The following is a 21,042-nucleotide window of genomic DNA, read 5'->3' on the forward strand; positions in this document are numbered from 1 at the left end:
AGAGGGTGAGAGAAGAACCCAAACTGGGTCTCCATGCCTGTGTGGGGGTCCTCATAGCCTTGATTCTTGTGGGCTGAGGAAGGGGTACCCAGTCTCTCAGGGGCTTCCTTTTCTGGCTCCCAGCCACTTCAGGAGCGCTATCATGCCAAAGGCTCCAATGGACCTGCTGTTTAGTACAGAAGGCATTCCACCCCCATGGTTGCTTCTGCCCAAGAGACATGAGACTCAGCAGCTCCCTCACAAAGGTAGGTAGGGCAGAAATGGTCCCCATCACCTCCCTGCAGTTGGTTTGTGCTTGTGTCTTGGGCATTTGGAGAAATTCTTGAAGCTCTTGTTCTCTGAGGACGTGCAGAGAGTATTTTCTATTGTGACAGTTTACACCAGCACTAAATATCAAACTCTATTCAGAAATTATTTCTAGAAGTTTCATTATTTTAGAAATCCCATCATTCCTTTAAGAAAAGGAGATGCTAAAAATGCAAACAGGGGGCTGGGAATATGGCCTAGTGGCAAGAGTGCTTGCCTCCTACACATGAGGCTCTGGGTTCGATTCCTCAGCACCACATATATGGAAAACGGCCAGAAGGGGCGCTGTGGCTCAGGTGGCAGAGTGCTAGCCTTGAGCTGGAAGAAGCCAGGGACAGTGCTCAGGCCCTGAGTCCAAGGCCCAAGACTGGCCAAAAAAAAAAAAAAAAAAATGCAAACAGGATCAGAAATGAAGCAGGTAAGACTATAGGTACTGGTTAAAAGCAGGCACTTTGAACTCATAGAGACCTGGGTTCAAATTCTGCCTCAGCTGTGGCTGAGGGACAGCTATGCTTCAATGGCTCTGACTAACTACAGTCACCAAGGCATAAAATGTGAGACCCTATCTGAAAAACAAACTCAAAAGCAAAAGGGCTAGGAGCATGGTGAAGCCCTGAGTTCAATTCCTAGTACTACTGGATCAAATCAGACCTAATGAAACTCTGGATCTGTCTCTTTGGGCACACTTTTCCAAACTGACCTGTCATAGTCCTTTCCTCTTTACTGATGTGTACTTAGCCTCTCATCCTAAGTGGCTTGGGGAGTACTTTATAAAAACAGGTACCACAAATAAGGGATGCAAATAATAAAGGGGTGAGGTGTGAAAACGTGAAGGGGGACCCAAGGTGGAGAGAGAGGGGAGTAGGGGAGGCAGGAAGAGAGGGGAAGAAATGGAACTAGGGTAGGAGAAGCAAAGAGTGAAGAGGTGCTGGATAACAGTGGTCACACCTGTAATCCTAGCTACTCAGAAGGCTGAGATCTGTGGAATGAGGTTGGAAACCAGCCCCAGCAGATAAATCCAAGAGACTCTTATCTCCAATTAACCAGTAGAAAGCCATAGTGGAGGTATGGCTCAAGTAGAAGAGCATCAGCCTTGAGTTAAAAAGCTAAGTGAGAGTTCAAGGCCCTCAATTCAAGCTCCAGTACTGGCACAAAATAGAAAAAAATAAAAATCCCCAGATAGTTCCTTTGAGAAAAGGCCCAGACAAAACATCGCTTATTAATTACAGACATTCACTTTTGAAACTTTTTCAAAAGCTTCATTTCTTAATTACAAAGTTATACAGTGGGCTAGGGGTATGACTCAGCATAGAATGCCTTCCTTTTCTTTCTTTTTCTTTTGGTTTAGGTCTGAGACCAGGATTTCAACTTGGGACCTACCTCTTTCACTCATTGGCTATGCTCTACCAACTGAGCCATGCCTCCAACTCTTAGAATGGCTTCCTAGCAAGCACAAGGCCTTGAGTTTGAATCTTTTTTTTTTTTTTTTTGGCCAGTCCTGGGCCTTGGACTCAGGGCCTAAGCACTGTCCCTGGCTTCTTCCCGCTCAAGGCTAGCACTCTGCCACTTGAGCCATAGCGCCGCTTCTGGCCGTTTTCTGAATATGTGGTGCTGGGGAATCGAACCTAGGGCCTCGGGTATCCGAGGCAGGCACTCTTGCCACTAGGCTATACCCCCAGCCCTTGAGTTTGAATCTTAGTAAAACAGCAACCTTTTTAAATCTACCAATATATAGCTTACAAAATACACCCCGTTTAGTCTAGTACTGCGTGAGAATCATACTATTATACACACACTGCACACGACACATGCACATGAGCCTATTGTGTCCTCCAGTACAACCACAAACATCTTAAAAAGACGCATTTAATCCTACACAGTGTGCTCTGTCCTGGCCCCACCCAGGTAAGCCGCATATAGATAAAGCATGGGACAGACAGGTCCAGTCTCCTCTGACATGTCTGATCCTTTAGAGCTAGTTTCAGGTTTTTAAACTGGGGTGTACTTGGAACTTGAAAGCACATGAACAAAGAGGAGTGCCACATTGTAGCCACTCTGCTGTCACTTAGCACCCACAGGGAGCTAGCCCTAGATGGGCTTGCTGTCCTGACATGCTCTGTGGACTTGTGAGACAATGCACTTCCCTGATGCCCTGTTGGTATGGTTTGGATATGGCTTGAGTGTGTGCTCCAAAGGTTCCTGCACTGGAGTCTTGGTTTCCAGTATGGTAGTATAGGAAGGAGGCAGAGATGCCCTCTGAAGTAATTAGTTGTTCTCACAGGATCCCACTATTTCCCCCTGAAGAGTGGATTGTAAGAACAAGAGCAGTCCTGACCCCTCCAACTGACTGGCCTCATAACTGTAAGCTAAGAAAACATTTTTTTCTAAGTTTCTAGTCTTGGACATTTGTTACAGCAACAGAAAATAGTCTAATACAAAGTGTGAAGCATGTAGTGAGTGACAGGGAAGAAACTTTTCATTTCTTTTTGAGGAGGGGCGGTCCTCTATAAAGATGTTTGTTGTAGCAAAGGTAGAATGCCCCCAACCCCGGGCATTGCCAGCTCTGACAGACAAGACTGTTCCTGTGGATGTGGAGGAAGCAAGTAAGAAATGAGGGCAACTACTTCCTGAGTGCTCATCATGAGCCAGTGCCTTCCTTACCTCATGTGATGCGTTGTATAAGGCAAGAAGCCACCCAGAGACTGATTTGCCCAATAACTTTGAGAACTAGTTCGTCATCACTGGGGGGGAGGAAGAGGCGTAATGCTGCTTTCAGTTATGTTATAAAAATGAGTGCTATAAGGAAAACCCCAGTTCTCAACATCTTCCCCAAGACTGAGTCTCTTAGATTCATGCTTTTTTTTTTTTTTTTTTTTCTTTTTGAGATAGGTCATGCTATGTGGCTCAGGTTGGTCTCAAGCTTCTGATCCTATCTCAGCCTCCCAAGTGCTGAGATTATAGATGTGTACCACCATATCTGAGTTTCTCTGTTTCATTTCTTCCCATGTTTTTTCTCTCTTCTTCTTTTTCTTTTTCCCTCCCCCTCTCTCTTTCTTTTCTTTTTTCTTTTTGTGATTGTACCAGAACTTAAACTCGGGATCTTGCTTACTTGCTTAACTTTTTCCACTCAACGATGGAACTTTCCTACTTGAGTCACAGATCTACTTCCAGCTTTTGCTGGCTAGCTGGAGATAAGCTCTAGGAAATTCTCAGATCTCAGCCTCCTGAAGTAACTAGGATCATAGCTCCTAGTACCTGGCACCTGGAGTATTTTTCTTCCTGAAAACTCAAGAAAATATCAAGTGGTGAAAAGAAAGGCCTCTGGATTTAAAATGGAAATACAGTCATGCAGAAAAGATGAGAGGGTGCAGGTCAGCAGGTAAGGCTCACAGAAAGCCTGTCCTTAAAGTGTAAGAGGAGGATAGGGCAGGACAGCTCCAACCTGCTCCTTCAGGCACCACATCTGATTAGCACTGGGCTGATAAGAAAAGCAAATGTGTAGGTTTTCCAGACTCCCAGCATCTGGAATTTCAAAGATGCTCAGTTCCTGTTGTCATGAAATTTATGGGAAGCTTCCTCCAATCCAGGAACCAAACACATGTCTTGCAGACACCATTGTTCTCCAGGGAAGCTATCAAGACTTTGCCTAGAGACCACAGACCCACTAATCGGGCTTGGAGCCCAGCCCCACTCACAGGAAGAATGTCTGGAAGAGCAATCCAGGGGGCAAGGAAGCCCTGGAGTCAACTCACAGGAGGGGGTTCTCCTGTCCCAAAGAGCCAAGGAGACACCATCTGGCTAGCTCTGGCCCTGGGGTGGGGGTGGGGTGGACAGCACCACAGGGCTGAGCCCTAATTGGACTTCCGGTGGAGCTAGTGGATGATTGCTGGCTGAGGCAGTAGCTTTGCCCTTTCTTTTGCAGATGTTAAAAGTCCTGGGTCTTGAGCTTACATCATGTATAGCCAGTTCATTACTTCCTCAGAGAGCATAGCTCACTTTCTGACCATTTCATAACATCTGGCTCCTCAGGAGGAACTTCCCACCAAGGGATTCAATCTGCTCCCAAGTATTTTCACACATTACAATGGCAAGGCTGACTCATTCCTATTCAGTGAAGATGCGTGTTCAAGCACCCCAACTCCCCATAAGCCAGGAAAGGAATAAACGGACAGGCACCTCTGCATTTCAGGAGTGGAGTCTTGCTTTCACCCTAAGGCTGGGCTGGGTTCATTATGGGTCTGGGGGTTCCCTTCAGGGCATCAGCAGGCCCAGCTCAGAGCTCAGGAGGCAGTGTGCGACCCTGTAGCATTAACCAGTAGTGAAGGAACAGCTGGTGCAGACATGTCCCTGGGGAAAGGAGAGGGGTAAGAGCTACCACAGACTTAGAGGCCAGTGGCACAGGACACAGGCCCCTCTCTAGTGGATGATGGGTGAGCTGGTACCACGCCTGCTCTGGGGCTGGGGGCTGGGAAAGAGGAAGAACACCATCAAGATCGAGTGAGGTAATGATATGTTCTTACCACAGAGAGAGAGGAATCACCTTGAAGGAACCACCAAGAAACCCACAGTGGCTCTCAAATGAGCAGAAGTCGGGGGAGGACAGAAGAGTGAGTCCCCTTACATTTATAGTAGAAGTAGGAAACTCATCCTATTCTGAAGTGTTACTGACTAACAAAGGGACTCAATTTTTCTGTTTTGGGGATGTAAGTGTCCACTAAAACCAAGGGCAGGATATATAACTTTCAAATAATAGATGAAAACTGGTCCAAAAACACAGTGAAGAGTCATCATTTGAGAGAGAAAGGGCATTCATTTAAATTATGCAACCAAAAAGAAGAAAAGTGACTTTCTATTTAATTTACACTGCCATTTAACTGACACTTAATATGACAGTGCTTCACTTCCAGTTCTCTTCCCGTGGCAGAGGACAAAAGAGCCAGTTTTGTCACTCCCCTCCTCCCAGCCATGAGCTTCTCAATCCACAGAGAGACCGCCTAGATTCAGAGATCTACCATGATCCCGAACACAGATCCACTAAGCCTTCAGCAGTCCTTTCCTACACTGACACTTCATAAGCTGGCTTTCAACCACGCCCACCTCTGTGCCCCACAAAAGACTAGGAACACTGTATTCAAAACATTTAGAAGGTCCTAGAATTGGATTCTTCTCTTAGTTTTCTCTGATTTTAGGAAAATGAAGAGCTGTAGAAAGTTAGGATGTTGTTCAAGTCTGGGAAGACAAGCTTTCGAAGGCACATGATCAACTCCAAGTCATGCTGGCTTTGTGAGGAAGAGAACATGGAACCTGCCAAGTGGGTCTAGCTATTGGAAGGGGATCCTTTTAAGAGAACCAAGAGGAAGTATTACTTTATTTGGAGGAGTGGAAAATTAAGACATATGGAACTTTTTATTCACTCCTTTTGAGAAAGATAAATAGATGCAAGACAGACTTCTAGATGTCCCTGGATAGTTAACTGAGAAGTAATAGAAGTGACTGGTTCAAGATGCTACCAGGCCTTTCACTAAACATGCACCTACCTCCTAGCCAGAACCTTTGGGCAACATCACATGGGTGCCCAATAGCCTAGGTGTTTTTTTCTTAGGGTCGGGCTGAGATTCACTCTGGAGCCACTTTTGCAGCTAGGAGCAAACTCATTAAGGGAACATGTGGGCCAATTGAATTCCCCCAGAGCTTTTCCACTTGGAGCAAAACCCAAGGGCTATAATGGAACCAAATTCAAAGAAGAGTATTGCTAAAAACAAACAAAAACCAGGCAACCTACTCTCTACTTTCTACACAGCCATGAGTATGTGCTGGGAAAACACACACACACACACACACACACACACACACACACACGCACACACACACACAAAGCCAGAGTGGTCTCCACGTGGGTTCATCCTGCTTGTATTTTGTAGTCAAAGGCAAGGTTTGCATCACATTTGGTACCAATTTTTCATTCCAACAAAGAGAAGAAAATCAGAAAACATGAACAAAGCTACTTTGCTAGGCTCATATTCCATCCAAAGTTCATGGTGTGTGTGTGTGTGTGTGTGTGTGTGTGTGTGTGTGTGTGTGTGTGTGTGTGTGTGTGTGCAAACATGCAAGCCAGTACTCATGCTTGAACTCAAGGCCTTATTACACTCTCATTTGACTTTTCTTTTTTTTTGGCCAGTCCTGGGCCTTGGACTCAGGGCCTGAACACCGTCCCTGGCTTCTTCCTGCTTTCAGCACTCTGCCACCTGAGCCACAGCACCCCTTCTGGCCGTTTTCAATATATGTGGTGCTGGGGAATCGAACTGAGAGCTTCATGTGTAGGAGGCAAGCACTCTTGCCACTAGGCCATATTCCCAGCCCTCATTTGACTTTTTTGCTCACAGTTGGCAGTCTACCACTTGAGCCATACCTACACTTCTGGGTTTTTTTTTTGCTAGTTACTTGGCGATAAGAGTCTCTTGGGTTTGTTTGCCCCAGGGTTGGCTTTGAACCAAGGTCCTCAGATCTCAACCTCCTGACTAGCTAGGATTACAGGCACCTGGCAATGGGTTTAGAGTTTTAACCCAGTGTGGATTTTCTGAGGTTGGACTTTCATGATGACGATGACTGTTATTAATAGCATCCTCCATTAAGATTATCTAGTAACAAATACTGTGCTCAACATTTATAGAGAGATTCCAATTTAAACCTTACAAAAATTCCATTGGAGGGTCATTGCCAGCCCAGTGTTACAGATGAGGAAATTTAAGTGGAGCATGGTTGAGTTTGTTCAGCGTCCCTGAACCAATAAACAGAGAGCTGAAGGCTACATAAATATTGGATTTTTAAAAGCTCTTCTGTTACTTATATGCCATGCCTCATTTCAATGGGCAAGCAGTCTTTACTGCATACCTTTTGCTGCTCAGACAATTCTTTCATTTGGAGAAAAACAAATCCAGGATTACCATGAAACCCTCTGACATATCCTAGAATTAAAAGGGTTGAGTCTAAAGGCAAATGGTTTTAATTAGCAAGGAACATTTAGGAGTCAAATAAATGCCAGTGAAATCATATGGCTGAAACTCGTCTGTATGCAGCCATCTAGTACTTGTGTTCCTTTCTTCCATTCATTCACTTATTCATATTAACTTGTTTTTAAGTCATTATATAAAAGGGTTTCAATTTACTATATTGAAAGTATATGGATTTCATTTTAATCTTCTACTTGCAGTCAAACTTCTGCTGTAAACACCACTACTTCCCCCCAAATGGCACAGACAAGGAAAAGTAGGTGACATTCCCCAAGTCACTTGCCATCTGCATTCCAGACTTATTATGCATCAAAATGAGGTGCAAACAGAAGGTGCAAACATGGGACAGATTGCTTCTCCCACAGAGTTCTTGCTCAGTGTGACCCTGGAGCTCCTAACTGCTCCTTTTAGCTCAACCTTAATAAATTTAATCAAAAGAGAAAAGAAAAAAAAAGACCAAAGAAGACTGCTGGTCATGATTTAGCTTTGAAGACTGAAGCCAAAACCACCCATCTCTCTTAATATTTTAATCATTTGATTTCAAAGAGACTGAGCATTTCTTTCTTTCCTCCTTTCAAACCAGAAAGCCCCTTACTATAATTACATCTTCTTGGGTGTCAACCAACATTTTGAAAATACACTTTCAATTTCCATTCACAAAGTCAGTAAGAGTATACCTGGGGCTGGCTCTGAGTCAGAATGTGAAGGGCTCTGGGATCTACGGCTGCCAGGCGGGGAATTCTGTTTGGCTTTGTTGAGGAATAGTCCCGTTGGAGCCCAGGGCTACCAGCCTTTGCAATCTCTGTCTGCTCTCTTTATAAATACCAAAATTGTTAGGTAAAGTGGCTGGCAGGAAACCTTCAATCTACCCTCAGGTATAAAAGCTTCCTCTTGTGGAGCCTTAAATCCTAATCCCTTCAAACTCTCCACACCAGCACATGTAAACACTAAGGAAATGATGGTTTTTCTAAAATGTTGTACATTGTATGTCTTAGAACTTTCTTTTATTCTCTCCTTCCCTCTCTCCTTCCCTTCCTTCCTTCCTTCTTCCTCCCTGCACCTTCCCCCTTTGTCCCCCTTTGATAGAACCCAGGCCTCCTGCATGCTAGGCCAGTGTTCTACCATTGAACTGTACCTCTGCTGCTTATACCCAGGACTTCTGTCTGGTGCCCTTTTCATTTGCACCCTGCAGGTATAGTATCAGAGGGGCAATTGCTGTACATTCTAGGCGAGCAAACTGAAGCATGCAGAGGTGAATTTTAGGCAAAGCTCAGCAGCTTTAAAGACAGTTTTTATGTTGAATGTTTTAATTACAGAAGTGTTATAGGAGACTGGCTTTTAAGAGTCTGGATTTGAATCTGCTTAAGAAAAACCATGTTTCCATCTCATACTCTCTCATTAGGAGATACAACATATGACTCCCCAAGGATTCATTCCAGGGCTCCCCCCGCCCCCAAATCCTTAGATGCTCATGTCTGTTAGAGAAACATAGCAGTAGCTGCATATAACCTGCACATTCCCATATATACCTTAAATCATCTTTAGATTCTCTATAATATCTAATATTTTGTAAATATTAGGGAATAACAAGTTTAATGTTCAGTACAGATGTATGTTTTTGTAAATATCTTTGACTCAGGTTGGTTTAATCCGAGGATGCAGAACCCATGAATATGGAGGGCTGGATATAGTTGGAGAAAACAAGCTCACTTCAGGTTTGGCCTGTGGGGGCAGAAACGTCATTCTCTCCCACTACAAAGAACAACCAACTACAGGAAGTCCACAGCTTATTTGATCCACTCTTTGTTCCAGCCATTATCCCTGTGTCATTTTTAATTGAAAGAATTCCACCTGAGAACTTCTATGTTAGGAAATGGGGAAAAGGAGAAGGTTACAGTCTGGGCCAGAGACTCCCACAAGTTCCCCTAAATCTAGATTTGTTTTCCACCTGGTATATGGGACAAAGTACACAAACTACACTTCCTAGCTTCTCTTACAGTTAGGTAAGAGTTGATCATGTGATCAGCTTATGGACCAATGGTTCTGAGCATAAGTGATAGAACTCCAAAGGCATGGAGGAAGGGGGAGCAACAAGAAGGAAAGAGCCTGGGTCCTTGAACACCCACATGGAAAGAAGCCTACAGGGCTGGCACACCTGCACAGGGTGACATGATCAGGAAGTTAAAGTCTTATGTGACATAGCAGGGAATGTTCTTTTTATGTCAGGCCTTAAATATGAACAGCATTTAGACGTGGGTTAGAGAATTTCTGATGAGGGAGAAATCCTCATAATATATCCTACAAATTCTTTTCTTTCCTTCTCAGACACTTACCTGAAACCAATATGTCCTAAATTTACAATCTAAACTCAACTTGGCCTGATTGGAAGGTACTTTTCAAACTCTTGCTCCTCAATTTAAGGTAAATTCTGTCCATTTTCCATCCTGGAGGGGTCAGGTCAACCTTCTGAAATCTCTACAGAGAAGATAAGTCTTTAGGAGCAAAACAGTTCCTGTCCTTGCCCTGAATGTGTATGAGATTGGCTTTGTAATCAAGCAAAGTACAGATGTGCTGAGGTTAGCCACAACTCTGAATCTCAGAGCAAAACAAAACAAAACAAAAAGCAGTCAAGACACAGATGTTTTGACTGATATGACACAGCTGATGTGAATTTTCTGGGTTCTAAAAACCTTCTGATAGAAATCACCAAGGCAGGACAGTGCTAGAGTGGCTGGTGACTTCAGTCTTCTAGCCTCTGGAGACAGTCACCTAGAGCTTCTCCAAATTGCCACAAGCTTGCATTTTGTTAGCTGAAAAATCTAAACACTGGGGGAAAAGAAATGCATAACTGCCCATCTCAGAATATCTTCAGTCTATCTCATTATCCTCAGTGGTGGTGACTTTACGTCCTTTAGTATTACTGGGTAATGTGTTATGCATAAAATAATTTTTTACAGCAGGTGCTACAAAAGGGTTTCTAATTTTTTTTTTAAAAGCAGCACCTGTTTATTGTGAAAATTTTTGGAAAAAAAATCCCAGGAAAATTGTTTGCCATGCCATCTCATCACCAAGATAATGCCTTTACAGATTTAAAAATGCTTCGTTTTTCTATTACTTTTCCTTCTTGAGTCCTTTCCGTCAGGGAATTGTTTCTTTTAGCCACTTTTTCCCTATAGTGATTTATATCATACTCTCTTTTTAATCTATTGATAGTTATCTTTAATTTTTTAAAATTAAAACTTCCCTATCAATGTTGAGGATGAAATGGTTCAACTAGATTAAATAGTTAACATACTTTTACTTCTTCCTGTCTTTTGTTTTCAGCTTTCAGTTTGGATGACCACCATCTGGTTTCATAACCCTATTCCATTGTACATGTAGCTTCTCATCTAATCATTTTTGGCATCTGTACTAACATAACTAAATTGACACATTATTGGACACATCTTCCTACTTTGAGGATTTTCCTCTTGGTACAGCTGTTGTTTAGCTGATGAGGATCTTTGAACAGCCTTCCCAGTAGGATATGTAAGAAGCATGGTTCCATAATGAACTGCTCCATATCTGAGAAGATTTATGTTCTCATCCATGTCCACGGCTAGGTATTTGAATTTGGGTCACAACCTATGGATCCCACAGGTCTTCTACCAGTCAAGATGGCTTGTAGTTGATGAAAATTGGAAGCTAGATTTCGAATGTTCCTCTGTAAAGAACTTTTATTTTTGACTGTAAGACTTTTTTTTTTGTAATAAAAACTAGTAAAATCATGTTGGGTGCTGTTGTCACATCTGTAATCCTAGCTACTCAGGAAAGACATGTGAGAATCATGTTAGAAGCCAGTCCAGGCAGAAAACTCCAAGACTTCATCTCCAATTAACCAGAAAATGCCAGACTAGAGGCATGGTCAAGTAATAGAACACTAGCAGTGAATGAAAAAGCTGAGCAAGTGCATGATGCCTGAGTTCAAGTCCTGATACCAGCATACATATACAAACAAAACAAAAGAAAACTGGTTAAATTGCATTGACATCAATGCATTCAATCTTGAAAACAAATTGTGGGGGGCTGGGGATATAGCCTAGTGGCAAGAGTGCCTGCCTCGGATACACGAGGCCCTAGGTTCGATTCCCCAGCACCACATATACAGAAAACGGCCAGAAGCGGCGCTGTGGCTCAAGTGGCAGATTGCTAGCCTTGAGCGGGAACAAGCCAGGGACAGTGCTCAGGCCCGGAGTCCAAGGCCCAGGACTGGCCAAAAAAAAACCAAAAAAACAAAAAAACAAATTGTGGGCTGGGGATATGGCCTAGTGGCAAGAGTGCCTGCCTCATATACATGAGGCCCTGGGTTCAATTCCCCAGCACCACATATACAGAAAATGTCCAGAAGTGGCGCTGTGGCTCAGGTGGCAGAGTGCTAGCCTTGAGCAAAAAGAAGCCAGGGACAGTGCTCAGGCCCTGAGTCCAAGCCCCAGGACTGGCCAAAAAAAAAAAAAAACAAAACAACAACAACAACAACAAAAAAAACCAAACAAAAAAAATTGTTTTTAGCTTAACAAAGTTCTCTTTTTGACAGTGGTGTCAACCTTAGTTTGCTTTTCAAACTATCTGTATATGGGATCTCTGACTTCTATTTTTCAGCTTTCTTTTCTTCTAATGTTATTTTTGTCTTTATTCCTTTCTGATTTCTGGAAAACTTTCCCAGCTTATTTTTTTTCTTCACTCATTTAATTTACTAACATAGAATTTGTTACTCATTGGTCCATAGAAAGTTCAAATTTTGTCATTTTTTAAAATCTCTTGTAGTTTTTGCTTGTTTCATAGATTCAATATTGGTTTTAGCAATTGTCTAATACCTTTTGTCTGTTTCTTAGGAGTAGAGACATTGAGTGAAATTCTTCTAGAATGTTATTCTCATACAATGACTTTTTACCTTGGTAAGCAATTGCTTGCATCACCAGCTTTATGATGATCTTCTTCGTTTAATATCATGGTAAATTAAGGTTGGTTCTATTAGAGACTACACAGTTCTATTCAACATGTGGGGCCCAGATACAGAAAGGGGACAGTTTAATTGTAGGTTTATTATTATTTTTGTGGTACTGGGACTTGAACTCAGAGCCTCACACTTCCTAGGCAGGTACTGTAATCATTTGAGCATACCCCTTGCCCTAGCTTTTGTTATTTGTCAAAGTTTCACTTATTACTTAAGCCAACCTGGACCACAATCCTCTCTATACTTCTCATGTAGCTAGGAAGACTGAGATGCACCACTTTTATTAGTTGAGATAGAGAGGACATCTCTTTCTTGCCTGGACTGCCATTGAATCATAATCCTTCTAGTCCTAGCTTCCCAAGTAGCTAGCATTACAGTATCTAGTGTGTAGTTCTTTTAATTATCTAAGAAATCTCTTTGGTAAAAGCAGGAGACAGTTGCTATAGTCCTGTCAGGCCTATAAGAGTTTTATTTTTGGGCCTGGAGGTAGTGTCTTTTCTCTTTCTTCTCAGGCAGTCAAACTACACCAGGCATTAGACTCAACTGACTTCATACCCACCAGGGCCCTGACTGAAATCTTTTCTCGAGGCATTGATAGGCTACACACAGTCCACTCACGCTTCCATTCCTGACCCCTCTCCCCCACTTTTTTTTTTCTTGTTGTCAGTCCTAGGACTTTAACTCAGGACTGGGCTCTGTCTCTGAGCTTTTGCTCAAGGCTAACATGCTTCACTTCTGGCTTTTGTGGTTAATTGGAGATAAGAGTTTCATAGACTTTTCTGCCCAGGTTGGCTTTGAACTGTGATCCTCAGATCTCAGCTTCCTTGAGTAGTTAGAATTTCAGGTGTGAGCCACTGGTGCTCAGCATTCCTTGGCCTTTTGAAGTTGGGCTGCTGGTGTAATTCTGCTCATTATAAGTCCCTTGTTGCCCCCTTCAGCCATGTCTTCTATACTTCGCTAGGATGGTTCCAATCTGCACATTCACTGGAAGAAACTGCAGAGCTTTTAGTTCTGACAGAAGTCTAGAAATCCTGTCCTGTTCCACTGACCATTTCAATGAGAGTAAAGGGCAGCCTGGGGAGAGACAGTGGTGTGCTCTAGTCTTCAATTTCTTGTGGGTATTTTCTAGATTTTGTACACACACTGGCTATGATTGAGTCTTGTCGCTTCTTTGGATGGATGCTAGGAGTGAGTAAGTGAATAAGTGCCATCTCAGCTCTCCTGGTAGAAATCTGCAGCAAAGCCCCAGTATACTGCTCACTGTTTCAGTCTCAATGCCGAGTCTGGTTCTGTGGTGGATGTCTGAGCCTCACCCGGCCAGAATCCCCCAGAGCTGCAACCGCATCCCTTCCTAACCATCTGTCAAGATTCCCAGGGAGACAAACTCAGCGCCAAAATTCCTGCCCCTTCCATGATCTAAAGATTCTGCCTCATAAAAATGTTGGGAATTCCTGATCTAGCAGACTTCCCTCCAAACTCAGGCTGAGTGTAAAGCAATCACCATGGAACTTTGTTCTTAAAAGCAGAAATAGTAAAGGGATCCCAGACACTGGGGCCATTTTAGCACTTTAATAGCTTCTCCAGGCCATACTGGTTCAGAAACAAAGACCTCATATTTCAATGTTTTTAAATTGTTCCTTTCAAAGCAGAAGGAATGAAGCCAAGATGAGTTTCACTTCATGAAATTCTTTCTCAACCATGGAATGAAGTATCTCTGCTGACTTCCCAGCCAGCTCAGAGCTCCATGGGAGCTGAGAGGAAGGACACTTCTAGTATTTGGGGTTCACAAACCGGAGACATCTCATTCCACTTGGTGCAGTTCATTTTATTTATGAATTTTTGATGTCAGTCCTGGGCCTTGAATTCAGGGCCTAGGCACAGCTCCTGAGCTTCTTTTCCTCAAGGCTAATGCTCTACCACTTGAGCCACAACTCTATTTCTGTCTTTTTGGTGGTTCATTGGAGAATCTCATAAACTTTTCTGCCTGGGCTGACTTTGAACCACAACCCTCAGATCTCAGCCTCCTGAGTAGTTAGGATTACAGGTGTGAGCCATGGGCCCTTGGCTTGGTGCAGTTCATTTTTAAGGTCCTTCCTTAAGCTGTGTCAACACTGGCTTTTCTGAAGCCTCTGCCTATTGGTTTGAATTCTGTACAGTGCCCTTCTTCGGTACCTGAGGTCAGCTACCAGGTCTCCTCTGAGTCTGTGTGTTAAGGGCCCAGTGAGAGCCACCTCCAAGAGGGCTCCCAATGATCTTTACCTCTGGGGCCCTCAGCCTTGTGAAGTCCACTCTCAACCTGTCTCCAAGTTATTCTCTGTGCCAAATACTAAGGAAGGCATGTGATTTGAGAGGTTAGGTCATAAAAGGCACCAGAACCTCTGCCTGCCTCATGTGCTCACTCTCCTGCCTCATTTACTCAGAAAAGCTAGTTGCTGAGATACCAGGATGCTCAATGGAAAGGTGAATATGGTAGGACTGAGTTCTCTGGTCAAAAGTCACGGGAATGAGCCACTCTCTAGCCCTGTCAGGCCTGCAAAGGACAGTCTCATCTCAACTGACATCTTGATAGGAACCTCAGGGAGATACCCTGAGTCAGAGCCTCCAGCTTAGCTACTTTGGAATCCATTTAGAACTGGTGTGAGATAGCAAATGCTTATTGATTTAAGCTGCTAAATTTGGGAGTACTTTGTTACACAGAAAAAATTAATACCTACATACTCTGAGTTCCTATGTTTTGTTTTTGTTTTGTGTTGAAATTGAGGCTTGAACTCAGAGCCTTGTATCTCCTTTGGCTTTTTTGTTTGTTTGTTTAAGGCCTCTACCACTTGAACCAACCAACCAAAAACCCCCTCCCCCCAACCCTCCCTGCCCAAACCAAAACCCAAAACAAAAAACCTCAACCAGCTAGCTCCACTTCTGGCTTTTTGCTGATTAGTTGAAGATTTAAAATCTTGGATTTGTCTTCCTGGGCTGGCTTCAGACTTACTTGATCCTCAGATCACAGCCTCCTGAGTAGCTAAGACTACAGGTGTAATCCACCAGTGCCTTGTCATAAATATAATTTTTTAACTCTATTTTTTTGTTATAAAGGTGATATACAGAGGTGCTACAATTACATAAGTCAGGTAGTGGTCCATTTCTTCTTGGACAATGTCACCCTTTCCCTTGCTCTTTCCCAGTTTTTCCTGTCCATCCCTAGCCACAGGTTGTATAGTTAATTTTCAACATAGTGCCTAATGAATACCATTGTTGCATTTGTTCATCCTTTGAAAAGAAAACAAAATGACAACAAAGAAAAAAGTTCTAGTTTCCAGTTCCTGGAGTTCATTTCAATAAGTAGTATTTTTTATGATCAGATGCACATAGGCATTGTGCCTTTCCGTTTTTTTTTGCCAGTCTTGGGCCTTAGACTCAGGGCCTGAGCACTGTCACTGGCTTCTTCTTTTTTTTTGGCCAGTCCTGGGCCTTGGACTCAGGGCCTGAGCACTGTCCCTGGCTTCTTCCCGCTCAAGGCTAGCACTCTGCCACTTGAGCCACAGCACCGCTTCTGGCCGTTTTCTGTATATGTGGTGCTGGGGAATCGAACCTAGGGCCTCGTGTATCCGAGGCAGGCACTCTTGCCACTAGGCTATATCCCCAGCCCCCCACTGGCTTCTTCTTGCTCAAGGCTAGCACTATGCCACTTGAGCCACAGAGCCACTTCTGGACATTTTCTACATATGTGGTGCTGGGGAATTGAACCCAGGGCTTCAGGTACACGAGGCAAGCTCTCTTGCCACTAGGCCATATTCCCAGCCCCAATGTGCCCTTCTGTTCCTCTCCCAAGGGTATCCTCCTTTGGTCTCACTGCGCATAAATGCCTAGAGACCCGTAAAGTTATTATGTCCTGGTGTATTTTAGATACAACTTCTGCATATGAGAGAAAAATGTTACATTTGTCTCTCTGAGCTTATTTCTTAACATAGTTTGTTCTAGGTCCATTCATTTCTCTGCAAATGTTATAATATGATTCTTTCTACTGGCTGTGTAAAATTCCATTGTGTATAGACACCACATCTTTTTGGGATCCACTCATGTATTGTAGGGCAACTGAGCTGTTTCCATAACTTTAACAATTTTTTTTCCTAAGTAAGTCTAAAATTTTTACCTCAGAACAAAGTGACTTTTTTTCTTAAGTGCATTTCTTAAAATACCCCACTACAGCACAGTGGGTGACAAGAACAGCAGCAACCACAACAAAAAACAGGTGCCTAGGGTGTGGGCCCCTGTGTTGAGTCCTATACATACTATCTATGTTCATTCTTATAAAAACTTTGGGACATAGGTTTTCTTATTCTACCCATTTGACAAGAGAGTAATACAAGTTTAGAGAGGTTTAGGGCCTTTTCCAAAGGCCCCAAGCTAGAAGGGACAGCAAGAAAGTCAGAAATAGGCAACAGGATTCCAGAGGACTGATTGAAAGTTCAGGGCAAGAATACAGAAGGAAGTCATAGTGAAGCTCTATGTTTAGTCTTTTGAGAAACTTCCATACTGCTTTCCAGAGTGATTGAACAAGTTTACCTTCCCACCAACAGTGTAATCATGTTCCCTTTTGGCCATATTCCCGCCAGCAGCTGTTATTGTTAATTTTCTTGACAATAGCCATTCTCACTGAAGTAAGGTGGAATCTCAATGCTTTTTTTTTAAAATTTGCATTTCTTTTATGGCCAGAGATATTGAACATCTCTTCATGTATCTATTGGCCATTCTTATTTATTGAACAATTATAGTTGGACATGATTAATTAAACAGCAGTCTAAATATTCACAGAGTGAGAACAAAGGAGGACATTCTTAGGATAGGATCATAAGGGCTCAATAGCTGTGTGCATATGATCATATAAAATGATGCTTATTGGAATGAACTTCAAGAAATGGAGCAAGAGGTTTTTTATTGTACCGACGGTGGTTTTTTTTTTTTTCCTTTTTTTCATTGGTTTATTCACTTCTGACCTTGCTTTTGATTTCTGTACCCTTTGTCTTGTATATAAGTTTATTGATTTGGGAAGGGAAGGGGATGCACAGAAATGGTGGGACAAAGGGTGAACCAATTCAGCAATGACATCTACTAGACACTATATCGGAAATGAACTATACAACTTAGAGGGGGAGGGGAGCCTAGAGAAGAAAAACTGGGAGGGAATGAAGGAGGGGATGACTCTATTCAAAAGGAAATGTACTCATTACCTGAATCATGTAACATATCACCTTGACAATAAAATTTTAAAAAATAACAAAAAAGAATACAGAAGGAAGAAGATCTCCTATGACCCAATTTCAATAGTGGAACTAGAATCTCCATCAGCTTTGCATGCAGCCCTGGAATGCTGTTGAATTATATAATCTTGTGGCCAATTTAGGCTGAGAGCTCTTTTTCTTCTTAAACCTGAACTCACATGAAGTCATTATTCTTAACCTAAATATTCACTGTCAAATGTACTGAGGTTCATTTTAACCTGGTTGGTTAGCTTCAATCCATCATTCTAGCCTAATCATTTCCCCCCTCCTTTTGAATATTCTATTATCCAATATTTCAGCTACCATTGTGGGTGTGACACACTTATAAATTTGAGAGGATCATCTTGTATGTATTTTTTTAAATTCTTTTTTTCTTTTTCTTTTTTTTGGCCAGTCCTGGGCCTTGAACTCAGGGCCTGAGCACTGTCCCTGGCTTCTTTCTGCTCAAAGCTAGCACTCTGCCACTTGAGCCACAGCGCCACTTCTGGCCGTTTTCTATATATGTGGTACTGGGGAATCGAACCCAGGGCTTCATGTATACAAGGCAAGCATGCTTGCCACTAGGCCATATTCCCAGCCTTTGTATGTCTTTAATAAGAGTCTCAATGGATAAGTCCCAAGGGCACAGTGTGGAGTCTCCTTTCAAGGTCAATATAACACATCAATAGATGGTTTTTGAGGACGCTAGGTTAAGTTTCTTGACAGTCCCAAAAGTTCATTGGTGAGTCTGAGTAGAGTATGTGTAGGGCTCCATTCACTTAAGGAGACAACTGTCATTGTTCCATGTCATCTGCCAGACAACTACATACTTTTTTAAAACTCATATTTCTCATCCACATTGTTCAACTGGATATGTTCCCTTTATTAAATGCCTTGCTGAAATCAAACTGTATTATTTCAGTAGCATTCTTGTGGTATTTTCCCATCAGTCTTTTAATGATTTTTTTTTTTAAGTGGGCACGCTTTGTTGTGATTCCTTCTTGGTGGATTCATTTAAGGACTTTCTGTGAGTTTCCTTAGCACACTGAAGTATAACTTGACAAATAAACTCATTTTTGGTATTAGGTAAGCCTTTTTTTTTTTTACTATAATTTCTGTTCAGTCCTCTATTTCTGTTTTCTTCTTTCCTTTCCTTTCTTTTCTCCCTCCCTCCCTCCCTCTCTCCCTCCTTCCCTTTTGTGCTGGTACTGGGGATTGAACTCAGGGCCTGGGTGCTATGCTATCCCTTAGTTTTTTTTTTTTTTCTCAAAGCTCATGTTCTACTATTTGAGTCATAGCTCCACATCCAGCTTTTTGTGGTTAATTAGTGATAGGAATCTCATGCACTTTTCTGCCCAGGCTGGCTTTGAATTTCAATCCTCAGATCTCAGCCTCCTAAGTAGTTAGGATTACAGGCATAACCAATGGCACCCTGCCTGTTTCCTATTAACTACCTTTATTTTATACTTTTCTTTAGATAGAATTTATAAAAGCAAAACTATGGTCCAAAATAGTGTTTTGTTGGCTTTGTATTAGCTTTATTCTACCTGCTCCCAAGGAATGAACTATTCCATCTTTTAAAAGAGATCAGTTTCCAAATACAACTCTAGAAAGCCTCCTTTCAGGTGGCTAGCATGTAACAACAGCCACAGAATATTTGATCCCTCAACAATATGCCATTCTCCACTACGGTTGGGCACCTCTAGGGACACATCATTTTCATTGGTATCATCCATTCAAGGTTGTGTCAGGGCCTTCCTTCTGCAGATGCACGTGGGCTCTTCATCCCTCTCTGCTTTCTCACATGCTCTGAGTATAACTCAAAACCACTAGGAGCCTCCCAGCCTCCTTCCATTCATGGTGTCACATCCGTTTTTCTTTCTTTCTGAGCTTTTGGGGACTGCTTTCTTGAAATTGCTGCAACCCAGTATTTTCTTCTCTCATGGCTCTAACTTGAATATAGACAGTAGTCTGTTATCTTTTCTGGACAAGACTGCCTTCACAGAGGCAGGTGTCCCTGCTAGGATTGCCACCTTCTGACTAATCCCACAACTGATGGGTATGTAAAGAATCTTTCAGGTGTTCAATTTGTGGCATGCTGTGATTTCCAGAAAAAAATGTACTGATCTCAAGTTTGTTGTCAAACCACATTCTGTCCTTATGGTTCCTTTGAAAGTGGAATTCAGACAGAATAATTACTTGGACAAACCATCCATCTATAGAATGATGTGTGAGAATACTAACTTTTGATAATCATTTTTGCAACAAACTTAAATATCCATGTCTCTGTGAACACATTTATTGCTTTAGGGCTACCAAGCAAGCACTTTACTTCCTAACAGCACCCCACTTTTTCAGGGCATTACTTCTTGCCCCACAATTTTACTAGCTGATCACCATGATCAGAGGCCCTATTTCCCTCACAGTTGTCTCTCCTGACTGTATGATTCTTGAAAAGAAAGACAGAGAACATAGGTGGAGTCTGCACATTACAGTATTGGTTCACTGAGCAGATTCTGACATAAGATATAATTAATTTAATTCCTGACTCATGGATGCTTGGAATTACCTGTCTTATTATTCATTAAAATTCCAGCTTTCCTGCTGATTCTGTGAGCTCCCAACAACCTTTCAATGACGCTGCTTTTGTTCATGTTAGCAGGCTTTGTACTGTAGCTCAACTTAGCATAACCAAAGAATTCTAGTTGATATACACTGAACAAGGAATAGTATTCCCGAGACTTACTGATTATAATATTCTTCCTTCTCACCCTATCTCCTTTGGCCACAGGATCATGGAATTACCTGTTGAATTCACTGGAACCATGCGTTTGCCAGTTTTGACAAAACATTTTCTTAAAAAGCTCACAATGCTGAAGCTGAATTGAAAGTTCAGGTTTCACCTTTTCACTGCCTTAAGTCCAGCATTAGCTGAGGGCTCAAGTACAGATGTAGCATGGCTATGTGCTGAATCATTAGTGCTCTTTGTCCTGAACTCAGGCTTGTCCTTCCTGGGATGATAACTGGGATGATAACTTCGGACTCCTTTTACTGTTTTGTAACTGAGGACTGAAAGTCAGTCCTCCAAAGGACCCAATTGCTGCCTCCTCCCACGATATTCTGGCATTACCACTTGGTGTCTTTATTATCTTTTTCCCAGATTGCTACCTAAGGACAGACATACAGGTCAGTTTAGTGGCTATTTTGCCAAACATGTACTTACTTCTATATTTTTATATGCTCTAGACAATTTCTTGCTAGAATCCTCATAGGCCAAAGCTATATTTATATATTATGTTTACACAGGCAATAACTCCATTGTGGTTGCTCTGTGTTAGCCATTTTTCATCATTTCTCAGATGGAGTCAGGAAAGACAAGATACCTACTACTGAGTCACATCAGGGGCAATGCTGTCCTCTTCAACAGGAAGTTATACTTCACAACCATATTGCCAACTGCTAGAATTAAAGACTCAGG

The 21,042-nt window shown here is 42.4% G+C and overlaps 1 protein-coding gene across 2 annotated transcripts in view; it reads right to left on the bottom strand.

Moving 5' to 3' along the window:
* The window catches only part of Tgfa (transforming growth factor alpha), a 97,053-nt gene that overhangs the window by 16,943 nt on the left and 59,068 nt on the right, over positions 1-21,042 (bottom strand). The gene's annotated exons all lie outside the window — the stretch shown is intronic.

Source organism: Perognathus longimembris, chromosome 8 (assembly GCF_023159225.1).
Source record: "Perognathus longimembris pacificus isolate PPM17 chromosome 8, ASM2315922v1, whole genome shotgun sequence".
Taxonomy (NCBI): domain Eukaryota; kingdom Metazoa; phylum Chordata; class Mammalia; order Rodentia; family Heteromyidae; genus Perognathus; species Perognathus longimembris.